Raw genomic sequence first — 14,657 nt, 5'->3', positions numbered from 1 at the left:
AATGTTTTTAAAATATCTCCTTTTGTGTTCAACATAATAAAATAAACTTTTATGAGGGTGAGTAAATGATGACAAAATTTTCATTTTGCCATGAACTATACTTTAAAGTTGGTGCCACATGTGAGAACCACTACAACAGCATGTATCCCTGGCAAAATCTATGTATTCTGATCAAATTGATTTTTGCAAGCAATATTATAAATATTTAATTATATTAGAGTATATGTTTGACCAGTGCCTATTTTTTAATTGAATAGCTTGATGTAGACTTTTGAAATTACTTCTTTTTTTCTGCCTGATCTGCTGCTTTTGATGGTAAAGGATGATGTCAGCTGGGTCTGTGCACATTCTTGTGATCAGGTATTCAGTGTGAACATGGCATCATATTCCTGCTGCTCCAGAGATGTTTGTCACATTGCTTCTATGGCTAAAGTGATTAAAAGTCCTATATCAACAACTGAGCACCTATGAGCAATATTGGCTGGTTTTAAATCATATACAGTACTTGTGTAAGCTAAGCAATTTTCATTGAGATAAATGGAAAAGCTTAACGGATAGCTTTTACCTCCTTGGTCTGAGTAAGCAACAGTAACCAAGGGACGGAGCTTAGCAAAGGGTCAATTCAGGATGCCAAGGAGTGTCTAAGATTATAAGTTTTCTCAGAGGTGTACAGGAACTGGAAAAGCTGCCCAACTACTCCATTTAACTATCCACTGAAAACCCTCATAGGTCGTAAAAAATGTTTGTGTGAAAATCTCTCATAGTGGTGAACCATGACTTTGCCAGCATCGCCAATATAACAAGAAACAGTGGCTGACTTTGTTTAACTAGTAGCACAGCTGTTGGCTGATCAGATCTTGTGATATTGGAGGAAGGTAATTAATCTTTCCATGAAGTAGTGACAAAGAAGAGGAAAATCTTGTGTGTCATTACTTAATGTTCCACCAACTTCTCCATGAAGAAAGAGAGAAAGAATAAAAGAAAGACAAGGGTCAGCTAAAGGAGTAAGCCTTGGGGAGGACATGAGTTGTGTGTCTTGCTCAAGAGCTCAACATCCGACATCCGCACAACAGACCATCTGTATGCTGTACTGACATTAACATCCTCATTAAATGGTCTTTGTGTTCTACAAAAGTATCTGTGAGTTCCACAATGCACTGTGTTTTATATATACTCTATGTATATTGTTGTTAAACACCACTAACAGTTATGCAAAGAAATCATTTACAATCATTTGCATGCAATATTATTTTTTTTTAAGTTAAGTTTTTTTTTTTTTACATTACATGAACTAAAATACATTTCTGGATGTTGGAATATAATATCATATGACATTCTGTAACAATGCAGCATTTATTGCTATTTTCATCAGTGAGCCAAGATAGACTACAACAAGACTGATATATATTTTCAAGAATTTTGAAAATATAACAAGTTCAATTAATCAGAGATTGATCAATAGACTGTTCTTATCATAAATATTTCCATTTTATTTGATCATTTCTTTTTATTTGATCAGAAAATGTTATTTCATTATTACTCACTTTCCACAAAACCTGTAGAGTGTCCTTAGAGCATATGATTATATATTATAGTTAAAATATAAACGCATTTCTTTAAAAAAAAAAAAAAACATTTCTACATCTTCTGTGAAACTGATGAGGTTTATGTTAAATATATATATAGGATTATCAGTTTATTCATAATCAAAGTTGAATGCTTAATTTCAAATTTATATTTGAAATTTGTAATAAATATTTACCACAATATTTGTATAGTGTATATCTGACAGTGTTGAGTGAAAAACATTTATTGAAGAAATGAAAGAAGCAGGAGGTCTGCACTAAAAGGCAAGATAAGTAAAGTCCCATACTTAGCTTATCTACAGTCAATGCCAAACACACACACACACACACACACATTCTTCCCTTAATCTTCATTTTCATTGAACAATATAAAATTATTTATTTCATTTGATTTTTGATTGAAACATGACATGGACAATTTCTTTACCAATTTGGTGATTTTTCACCCATGTGATTCCCTCAAGCTTGGAGGGTATCTGGGAAAACAAGAGTGACCTTGCCGAGAATCCAAAATGACTGCTTGTTTATTTGAGTATAGACTAATCCTTAGCCTGAGCTCCGGTTTAAAACAACTACAGCCTGCGGGAACTGTGAAAATCCTCCTTTAGCAGTTGCACTGAATTTCGCCCCTTGATTTAAAACCTGTATTTTTTTCAGGCTGTGAGCTTTCACTTCTGAGTAATGTCACTATATGGAGTCATCTTTACTCAGAGGGCAGATTTACAAAAGGCTAAGCTTATCCCTAAACCCAGCCTTAACCCATCACTCACTTCATCTGGATTGCTAATCTGCTCCCCAAATCACCCCAGAATGATATTTACCTCTCACAGTGTTGATCAACTGTCCCTGGGACAAGCATAGTGTATTTCTCACCTGTACATGTGCTGATATCAGAGTCAAACAAAAATGTGTCATGGTTTAGCTTTCCTGTGTCGTATTAGGTCTTTCTGTTAAAGGGACCCAAAAATATGGGTTTCTCATCAACTCACCCTCATGTCATTCCAAACCTGTTTGAACCTGTTTTTTATATATATATATATATATATATATATATATATATCCATCCCTTATCCATGAATTAACTGAAAATATTAATAAAAATACAATTTCAAACTTGACCCACTCACTGTAAATATTGCAAATGTAAAATGCAAGACTTTAACAATTCTATGCAATCTAAAAATAACAAACGATTGTCATTTCTGGGAAACACACCTGATTGGACTTCAGCAGCATTGTTGCTCATAAAATGAACTGAACTGATGTTTGACAGCCTTTAGCAGACATTTGGAACTGAATGGATTTTCTGTAAAGTTTCATAAAGAGCTCTTTCTCTACAAAAAGTTTGTTTATCAATAATAAGTTTGTTTTTAAATCCGTAACTTCGTGATTCTTGCATGGCTGTGAGAAATACATCTAATCTAAAACATTGTAGCGTTTGAAATGTAACATCCGAAATCTCAGAGACAGAAGAGACACTAAAGCGAAAACCTGAAATCCTAAAACAAAGGCTCTTGTAAAAGCAATGCAGAGAAAAACTGAGCTGATTTCTAATCTGCCTGTTGATTAAGGCTGTTTTGATTTATTTTTTATGTAAATCTTCTCATACTTTTTTTACAAGTCTTTTTGTTCTGTTTTATGATTATTTCACGCTTTGCTTAAATCAACAACTAAGGCATTAAAAAGTATGAAAAATGAAGTCATGGAAAAATGTTAAAGACTTGTGTTGCCAGTGTCAAAATCTGTGAAGTAGGCTATAATTCTGCCTTCAAGTGAACCTCAGAAACTTTACAAAAAGCCTTCTTCCTCCAACCAAAGTGAATTAAATTAATCCCATGGCATAATTACAATAAATTCTAAAATATATTACAATACTAAATAGTTCTTTTACATTTCAGGAATGTTTCACAATATTGCTGTATTGATAGATTGATTAATCAAATCAACTGGACAGCTTAAAAGACTTTGAACAATGAAACTATAAATAATATGTGACCCTGGACCACAAAACCAGTCGTAAGCGCAAAATTCTTTGAAATTGAGATTTATACATCATCTGAAGATACTACTATTTGAATATCTGGAATCTGAGGGTACAAAAAAATTAAAATACTCAGAAAATCACCTTTAAAGTTGTCCAAATGAAGTTCTTAGCAATGCATATTACTAATAAAAAATGAAGTTTTGATATATTTACAGTAGGAAATTTACAAAATATCTTCATTGAACATGATCTTTACTTAATATCCTAATGATTTTTGGCATAAAAGTAAAATCAATCATTTTGACCCGTACAATGTATTCATGGCTATTGCTACAAATATACCCCAGCGACTTAAGACTGGTTTTGTGCTCCAGGGTCTCATATTGTAATGATAAAGCTGAAAGCTAGACATGTGATCTCAAGAAAGAGTATTTTTCATAATGTCATGCTGTCACAGGTTTTTAGTCTTACAAATTGAAACAATTTAACTAGAATCTTTTTATTTTCAATATATATATTTTTTCTGCCATCTGTATGTTCATTGAATTGCCGTTTGAGCACAGTGCTGTACTTATTTGAAGATAATTCTGTGCTGAGAGGTTAATGCTTTACACAGATCTGCTAACACGGTGCACATGAACAGAGCAGGAAACAAACACTGAGAACAATAGGGAAGAAAAGCCGGCGTTTGAGGGGCTCATCTGAGTCGATGCCTTATGCAGCTTTCAGTGATGCAGATGTCTTAAGGGCCGCACAACACACACAATGATTTTATGTGGCATGACAGGCTGGCTAAATAAGCGGCCAGCACTTTGTGCATAGTCATCTAAATTAGGTTACATAACCAAACAGATGTAGCAATTTTGCATGCTGTGCTGCTCTGGCATCAGCTGACCCTGGTATCCTAAACAACACAACACCTTACCTCTGATTATCACCTACAAGTGAGCTCTTCTTCTCTCTAATTACACAAAAATGACTTCATGAATAAATATATGCTTTGTTTTTAACAACTGCAGGCAAGACAGAAAGATAATGGTTGTGGTAAAGTGTTGCAAATGGTTGATTTGTGGTTGCTAAGGTGTTGATGTGTACATTTCTAGGGTGTTCTAGCTTGTTTCTTATTGGCCCAAATCAGGGTTATTATAGGTAACGAAAACTAAATGTATAAATAAATAAGTTGCTTAAAATAAAGATTCTTAAAATAAACATTGTAATTAAATATTTATTTATTTTGTTACAACAATATTTTACATTTTCATTTATAGTTTGACAAGATGGACTAAAATATCTAAACCTAAAACTGAAATAAAAAGACATAAAAAAAACTATATAATCCTACTAAAATAACTCTTTTAAAAAAGAAGCTTGATTGACATGCGATCTGACCAATCATAACACCAAATCCGCCAACAAATCAGACAAAACTTGAACTTGAAAAATTGTGTGTATTGACATCTTTCCGCAATTGAACTAAAATATGTTCTGATGTTCATTCTTGTTAATTTCGTGCTAAATATGAAAAGACAATCGGTTCACATGCCGCTTGAACTGAGGCAATACAGCTGTCACAACACATTAAAGAGCCACAAAACGGTATTTATTGTTTGAATTTCTTAAAAAATAACAACATTTGAAAGCTGAGACCTTGTTTCATACCAGAAGCAACCTGCTCTGTCTTGCCTGTCGGCATGTTGTCAGTTTTCTCTTTGCTCCACGATGCATTTTTCACTGTGTTAGAACATGGTTTGTAGTGTGAGAGCTTAGTTTGTCGGACATAACAACAGTAACTAAGGAAGGCGGGTTTTTGCAAAGGGTCAATTGTATTGAATGTGCACTTGTAGTGTAGTGTAAATCTGAGAAATGTGTTTTAAAAACTGTACTTGCAGATAATAGAATATTAAACACTATAAAATAATAATACAAAATACTTTAATAATTTAAAGTTAGCTTGTGCAATTTCATGACTGCTTCTTAACACTTAAGTACACTTTCTAATAGCAAATTAAAAGTTTTACTTTAATGTAAAACCCCCATCCACTTGATTGGCTTTATCACACTATCCTCTCCACCTGTAGCTGGTGTGTGGTGAGTGCACTGGCGCCGTTGTAGTGTGGCTGCCGTCGCATCATCCAAGTGGATGCTGCACACTGGTGGTGGTTGAGGAGAGACCCCCACATGATTGTAAAGTGCTTTGGGTGTAAAGCAATGCACAATAAATGCGCTATATAAATGCATCATTCATTCATTCATGTACATTTTAAATAACGGTTTAATCTTTTGACGTGATTTAAAGAAGTACACATTTTGAATTGTTGACTAACTTACAAAAGCAAATGTAAAGTACTTGATTATAATTTTAACTGTAGTGTGTTATTAGATATTACATTTAAAGTTAATTTAATTAATGCACTAAACTGCAACTTCATCATTACAAATGTGCAATTACAAATATACTTAAATACATGACATACAAGTTTCAATAGAAATTACATTAAAATATATATTAGCTCACCATAAATGCTTATCAGTACATTAAGCAGTACACTTTCACCATATTTCAAATAAACGTAATTATGAAATATGAATAAATATTTAAGTGGGTCAAAAAAAGCATTTTAAAAAATTCAGTTTTAAACTATAACACATTTGAATTTAATTGCAGTTAAAGTGCAACATTTCATACGATTTAAAGTACATTATGTAATAAGTACTCTTTTTTTTAAAGTATGCTTTCTTTTTCGCAATTGAAGTCGACCACAAAGGCTCTATGATATTCTAATCACTACACATAAATCAGAATTTATTGAAATAACACTTTATTTGATATATGATTTTGAACATTAAGATCTGAAACAATAGCACGACTGGTTGTTGTTCTAGTTGTCGTGGCCCTGAGGGCGGCTGTAGTGGTTGAGTTTGGGGCGTCTGCTGAGATTTGTCACACCAGCTGTTGTGGAGCTTCCCAGTGACTCCCAGCGACACGTTTGCACAAATTACAAATCTATGTTGCCGTGTGTATCTCTCAGCTCAGCTGTCATCGCTTCAGCACACAAACACACACACACATAAACACTCACACGCTCTGGCTTCTGTTCGACAGTGTGTGTGTGTGAGCTTTGTGGGAATGTTTGCCCTTAATTTGTGTGAGAATGCAAGATTTCCACTCTGTGCGAAGGGCGGGGAGAGAAAGAGAGGAGAACGGATCGTTTGTCCTCATCATTGTCTCGTTATATCATAAATGTAAAAGGACAGTTGTTTTGCATGATGAAGCAAGCCTCGTGAGGATGCATGGGCTCATTTTGCCAACTGCTAACAAATTACTGACGAGCTGTAACCTTGGTTTAACCTCGGGTTATTCACTGTAAAATCACATTTTCCAGCACACTGTGAAATAATTGCACTTTGAAAAATGTGTTATGTATAATCACAAAAATGTGTGTTAAGTGTAATAACCTTCACAAACACTTACTACTTTTTTTATTAAATTGTTTTACACAATTAAAAATGAATAATTAGTTTTGAAAAACAAGTTTTACATGTAGCCTCACATGAGATGAAGACAGTCAGTAGCCTAATAAAAGCTGCTTTTATTTTTGGGAGCTGCCAAGTTTAGATCACATGACCAACTATCTGCAGTCTTCCTATTATTGAATATTTTACTTCCACGAAAAAATAGTTTATTCTAAATTAACCTGTAAAAGTTGTCATGAAATGGGAGTAGTTACAGATAATTTCTTCCGTATTGGAAAATCCAGTTATAACCAGTTATATTTACGTTTTTAATTTTCATTAGTCAAGTCACCTTTATTTATATAACACTTTTAACAATACAGATTGTGTCAAAGCACTTAACAGTATCAAATTGGAGAATAGAGTGTCAGTAATGTATAATGATAAGATTAAACACTCAATTTTCAGTTAAAGGCATTTCATTATTGAATTCAGGGATGTCATTGTCTAGCTCAGTTTAGTTTAAATAGTATCTGTGCAATCAAATTGATGATAATCGCTAGAAATTAAGTTTACCCAACTGAGCAAGCCAGAGGCGACAGCGGCAAGGAACCAAAACTCCCTCTGTGACAGAATGGAGAAAAAAACCTTGGGAGAAACCAGGCCAGTTCTCCTCTGGCCATTAAAGAATTAAATTTTAAAAAAATTTAAGTAAATAAACATGTACGGAAAAATCATTCACAATAAGAGCATTAACATGCATTCAGAAAATAGAGAGAAATTCCTTTCATGCCAAATTTAATGTTAATTTATAAATGTTCATTGTTTGTTATATTGCACTGATTAATGTTAAATCACACACTCTTAAAAAAAAAGTACAAAAGCTGTCATTAAAGCAGTATATTTTCAAAAGGCACACCTTTACACCTTATTTATCCTACCCCTAATGGATGCATAACTGAAAGGTCCATATTAGTACCTTTTGAAAGGGTGACAGCTTTTGTACCTTAAATATTAAATTATATGTTAAAGCGAACAACATGGTGTAAAAAGTATTGTTTATTATTAATTCATGTCAGCTACTGCATTAAGTAATATTAAGATATGGAACTTTATTTTGTTAAAGTGTTACCCATTATTCATGCCTGTTTGTGAAATGCACATTTCAACAGTGTAGTGACTGAAAACACTTGTGACAAAGTACAACTTTAACATAATTTTAAGGAAAAGTAGGCCTACTTATTACAGAAATAATATATGTTAAAAGTATATAATTGTCACGAATCCAGTTCGTGGTCTTCCGTCCACTTGCCATCAGAGGTCGCTCTTCCAACATATTGGCTCTCACACTACACAGACTGTTACATATTACCCTGGACTGCATTTCCCATCATTCATTGCACTAAGTACACACAGCTGTCTCAATCACTCATTCACCTAAAAGCTATAGTCACCGAGTATTGTATAGCGTATATCACTCTTCTATCGATAGCTACTCTATGGAGCCCAATTAGTTGTCATAGTTTTGCCTTGCCTTGTGGGTTTTCTAGTGTTTTGATTCTTGCCCGTGTTTCCTGGATTTACCCTTTGCCTTGCCGTTCGGACTCTGTTTGCACCTCTCTTGGACTACTGCTCGTGTACCTGGATTATCTCTCTGCCTTGCCCTGTTAGATATTGTTTGCCGATTGTAGACCCACCCTTGCCCTGGGGCTACTCTTTGTCTTGCCTGTGTTGTACCTGTTTGCCATTGCATGAACCTTGCTTGTTTTGTGACTACGTCCCTGAATAAAAGCCTTGTAAATGGATCCACTCGCCTCTCGTCTCGTCGGCTTCGTAACAGAATACTCGGCCACAAAAGGATCCAGCAGCTTTTCAAATGGACACTGGCCAGGTATGGACACAGCAAAACTGTTGTTAGCTCTCAAGCAGGACACTCGATCCCTCGAGAGCTATATTCAAGAGTATTTAGAGATCGCCAATTATTCTGATTTGCCTGACTGTGTGCTCATAGATTTTTTTTGTGAGGGCATTAACCAGCCGCTCAAATTGCGAATAACCCTTGAAGGTCCCCGTTCGATTTTATGGACTATGCCTTATTGACTGTTGGTTAAATGTTTACTGTGGGTGTCACAGAGGAATGCGACACTGCACTCACCCACGTAAAGGCAGCCGCGCTAGAGCACGCTCACAAAATGGCAGCGACAGCTGAGCCCGTTCACAAAATGTCCACAACAATACCTCGTCATGTCATTGCTACCAGTCATGAGTCCAGTCAGGTCACCACTGATCTTCGTGAATCCAGTCAAGTCACAGCTGATCTTCGTGAATCCAGTCAAGTCACAGCTGATCTTCGTGAGTCCAGTCAAGTCACTGTTGATCGTCACGAGTCAAGTCAAGTCACAGTTGAGCGTCATGAGTCAAGCCAAGTCACAGTTGACCTTCATGAGTCAAGCCAAGCCACAGTTGATCTTCATGAGCTAAGTCAAGTCACAGTTGAGCGTCATGAGTCAAGCCAAGTCACAGTTGATCGTCATGAGTCAAGCCACCTCACAGCTGATCTGCCAGAGTCTCGTCACGTCTCAGCTCATCATCCAAAGTTACGTTACATCATAGCTGATCATCCAGAGTCACACCGTGTCACAGCTGATCATCTAGAGTTATGTCACATCACAGCTGATCATCCAGATTCACACCACGTCACAGCTGATCATCCAGATGTTTGAGCTAGATGTACACCACCACAGAACTGCTCGAGGTGGCGAAGTCCACTGTGATGTCTCTAGAGGTGGCGGCGCATGCTGCAGAACCCCCCGAAGTGGTGGTGCTCACTTCAGCTCCTTGCGTGGTGGTGGCGCCCAGCAATTCATGTCCAGCCCGTCATATCACGGTCGAAGGAACCGTAGATGAGCACTGTACCTGTCCTCTTAATGAACTCTACCTATTTCCTGATGTTACCACTGTAGAACCTCCAGAGGTGGCGGCATCTTCTGCAGAACCTTCGGAAGTGTCAGTGGTAACCACCTATGAATCCTCATCCTGCCCTGTCACGGCTATGGAAGCCGTCTATGAATCCTGGTCCTGCCCTGTCACGGCTATGGAGGCCATCTATGAATCCTGGTCCTGCCCTGTCACGGCTATGGAGGCCGTCTATGAATCCTGGTCCTGCCCTGTCACGGCTATGGAGGCCGTCTATGAATCCTGGTCCTTCCCTGTAACACCTATGGAGGCCGTCTGCGAATCCTCGTCCTGCCCTGTCGTGGCTATAGAGGTCATCTGTGAACACTTGCCTTGCTTTGAACTGGTCACGGAGGCCAATAATCAACTTTCCTTTGCTCATGTCACGGCCTATGAACTGTTGTCCTGCCCTGAGTCAGCCGAGGAGGCTGGTTGTGAACCATTGTCCTGTCCTGACCCAGCCGAAGAGGCTGCCTTTGAAACTAGCAGTCCCATCAGTCACAACTGAGGAGTTTATGGGTGAACTTCTTGACTGTTGCGTTGCGCCTCTAGAGGCCATTTGTGAACTCTTAACCCTGCCTGTCATAAACTCAGAAACTATAAATGCACCCCATTTCTCTTCCGTTAACCCTATCACTGCCATGGAAGCCTTAAATGAACATTCTAACAGCCCTGTTAACCCTGTCATTGCCAAAGAGACCATTATGATGCTTTTCCACTGTGGTACTGGCTCGGTTTGTGTTTCCACTGCAGTTTAGTACCGCTTTAGAGTGGGCGGGATTCTTCACGTGTTATTATAATAGTTGCGCCGCCTCTACTGCCTCCTGAAAAACATTTTAATTTCGCATCGCTTCATTAAGCTCTTGCTGGATCCGCTCCTCGGCTATCAACGAGATGATCGTCTGTACTTCCTCAACAGACAACGACACAGCCATTTTTTGGTTGTTTTTTGGTCTGTTGTGTCTCGTGCCGAAAGTTCAATGATGCAGGCAGAGACGATTCTCTCCGGCCAATCAGTGATCAGCAGAGTTTACACGTCATGTTTTGGTAACGGTACATGAAAAATAGGCATGAACGACTCATATTTCTGGGAAAGGGACCCCAATCAATCTATGATATTCTTCTCTGTAGATATGGCTCAGATCACTCCGTAAATCTGTCATATTTCACCCAATTTATCCTCGCAAGATCACAAATCTCAAGTCCGATCACGCTTTGAGCTATCATTCATGTCCACAACTCAAACCGTGTGGGGTGAGTTATGCAACAAAGTTGAATACTTAGGGTTAGGGGTTTGTTGAAAGGCCCTGAGCAACAGTAAAACAGATGGTTGCGTTAGCAAGCATCACTAATCAGCCACAGCACGCTTCCTCACAACACATTATTTCAGGTTTCAAGCTTTAATTCGTCCTCCATCCTGAAAGTCACTTCTGACATCCAATTATCGGTTTCCTGCGATAGCCATCAGCTAACAGAATGCCTCCTCACTTCTTAAAGCAGCAGATAAGATGATTGAGTAGCTAGTTACTCTGATCTACATTCCACTTTCCATCCACTCAAAGCGCATTAAGAATCATGTGAAGACAATGTATGTTGCATTAGATGATGTATGACATCTTCACACTAAAATTATTCCCTCTTTAACGTCTTGTGGATTATAGAGTGATGCCACAACGTGAAATAGGGATTTTAGATTGAATTTGTTGAATTAGGTTGACATAGTGTGTTTCATTGGCTATAGGTCAAACTGCTGTCATCTTTTCATCTTCCTGAAGTGTCTAAAACTGAGGTGAATGAGTCAGTCGGGCTTCATATTCCTCTCACGTTCACTCGCAAGGCATTGATTTATGGCCAGGATCTTGGTGTGTGTGTGTGTGTGTGTGTGTGAGAGAGAGAGAGAGTATGATTATGTGTGTGCTGCTTGTCAGAGCTTTGAGTGACAGTCTCTATTAGCGGGCTGTACAGAGATATTGGCCTCAGGAGATTTTCAGTCTGTAGTGAAGTCAGTCAGCTGTGACCATCAGCACCCTGAAACCACATCTGAAGACATCGCCCACAGGTCTGCTTATCTCTCCTTCTTAGCCACTCATTCACTCGTTCTCTTTCTCTACTTCCACAATCCTCTCCTGCATTGTCAAAGTTATACTTATTTTCACTTTCTGTTTTACTTTATTGTAATCTAACGTTTAGATTATTTTTCTTTTACATTTGCATGAGAACCAGAAAAAAATATTATAATGTTAACAATTATACTGTTTAATACTTAACTATCAATTTAACACGTCCTTGCTGAATAAATATAGCCCATCAATGTTTTTCAAAAAAAAAAAAAACCTGACCCTAAGTTTTTTAAATGATAGTATTATACTGTTGCATACAGATAAGTATATTAAATTAGAAAACCATTATTTTAAATTGTAATAATATTTTAAAAAGTATGTAATAATATTTTTGTTCTGTATATTACATTAAGTAAATTCAGCCTTGATAAGCATAATAAACTTCTTTAAAAACATTAAAAATCTTACTGATCCCAGGCTTTTGATTTGTGGTGTTTATATAAGATTATAAACTATTATTATTATTATTATTAATATTATTATTATTTTGGCCAATACAGTTTTCATTCATAAATAATTTTTATGCTTCAGGCTGCTTTTTGTAATGTCATCTGTCACAGTAAAATTAGAAATGTGTTCTTAGATGTTCATAAAACATGTTGAATTATTGTGATACACCATTGTGTATTCACAATTGGAATATATGTTTTGTTAATATTTATTTATTACTGTATGTATTTATTTATGCAAAGAGTTTATTGTGCACATAGTCATCTATTAATTACTAAAAGACTGAGTTTGAATCAATACAGTTCTAGCCACCAGAGAAAGCACGTGCTGTGGGTTATGTTCTCATTAAAAAGGTGAAAATATAATGATTGCAAAAACATGCCGATAATAGGAAAGCCGATTAGTTACCAGAAGAGACGGACGGCAGCTCGCGTAAGTGTTTTGAATACTTGGTCGCACATATAGTGCTCTGTGTAAAGGGAGAACATCTTACAAGATCAGATATTTGTCAGTGAGCTAAGAATCTGTTGATGCATGGTCTTGTCAGTCTCAGTGGTGTAGTGCAGGGTATATTCAGGTATGCGGCGTATCAGTCGGTTTTGCGTACACCTACTTCTCAATACCCTCTGATGCACATTTAGTAGTGTCCTGCATTAGTCAAAATCATGGCAGTCCACCACATGAGTTGCTAATCAAATCGTCTGTGAATATATACAAATATTCCCTAAAAACACCCAAATATTCCCTAAAAACACCCGGCTTTGTCCCAAAGTGAGCACTCTTTAATAACAGGACCAGTGCTCGAAATGTGCCGGACACTCCGGTACGCATTACTGGCACTTTTATACTTTAATCTTTAACGTCAGAGCTTAAGTATCAGGGTTATTAGAAATGATAATATAAAAATCAGACTACCCAGGAGGGGGCACCATGAATTAGCCTATACCTCTCATCTCGAGAAATCACGTGAATGCAAGCAGAGTCGTTCTGGGGTGTGAGAGTCACGGAAGGCACGCAAAAGGCAAAATAATAATTAATTATTGATTTCTAATTTGAATCAGTACATTATAATATGAAAAGAAAAATCAAAAGGAACAGGTTTTGTGTGTGTGCGGGGGGGGGTTACATTTGCCCGTCACTGCCATGGGAGAAACAGTCAGTCAAACATAGGAATATGCACAATTCTGGATAAATTGATAACTTTTTTTTTTTTTTCTTTTCTTTCTTCAAATAGAGATCATATTCTCCTACAATTCTGAATAGACAATAGACGAGGTTCTGACAAAATGTTAATTGCTGCAGTCTATTTATTTTTTTAAATTTGAATTATTGCAAAATTTGCACCTCTGTTGTGGCTAATATTAATTTCATAATTATCCTTACGCCGTGAAGTAGCAGAAGGTAAGTGAAAATGTGCAAATTACCCATATTGGGGTGAATTAAATGCAAGTCTTAAATGTCACTGACTATAATATAAGGCATTCATCCTTTCACTTTTAAAAAAAAATGGGGGCATAAAAAGAGTAGCCTATACCCACTTCTGCAGGCACCACTACAACACTGCTCCTTACTCTCCACCCGTGATCAGTCAAAATATTTTTTTTGTTTGTTTTCTTTTCTACTGAATTGGGCTACTTTTAAACTGCTGCCGTGGGTTGATTTTTCCCCCCGTGGGTTAAAGGCTTGAAATATTGAATATGTGCCTAAATTAAATTTCACTGAAATGCTTGTATTGAAATATTTTTCATTCTACCATAAAAATATTCTTTATGTTAAGTTTTGTGAAGGAGGGCCACTGGTAGGAAGCCTTTGAGTGTTTATGAAGCAGAACAGCATAACAGTGACTGTAAAATATGTATTTTAGGTATGGAAATGAGTTTTGATATTTGGAACTACTTTGTGCTGCTTTTCACTGGCTATTGGGCTAGTTTTGTCACCTGACAACCCTGTTGTAGAGTAGATGGTTTCAGTTTAGAATTGTAGTGTACATTTTCCAACTGATCTAAATTATTTGTATATAATATATAAAAATTATTTGAATGATAATGAATCAACATTAAAAGATGAATATAAAATACTTTTAAAACGGTTACATATGGTGTCAGACAA

Source organism: Barbus barbus, assembly GCF_936440315.1.
Source record: "Barbus barbus genome assembly, chromosome: 28".
NCBI classification, from domain to species: Eukaryota; Metazoa; Chordata; class Actinopteri; order Cypriniformes; family Cyprinidae; genus Barbus; species Barbus barbus.
The sequence above is the reverse complement of the archived record's forward strand: the minus strand, read 5'-3'. Positions refer to the sequence as shown.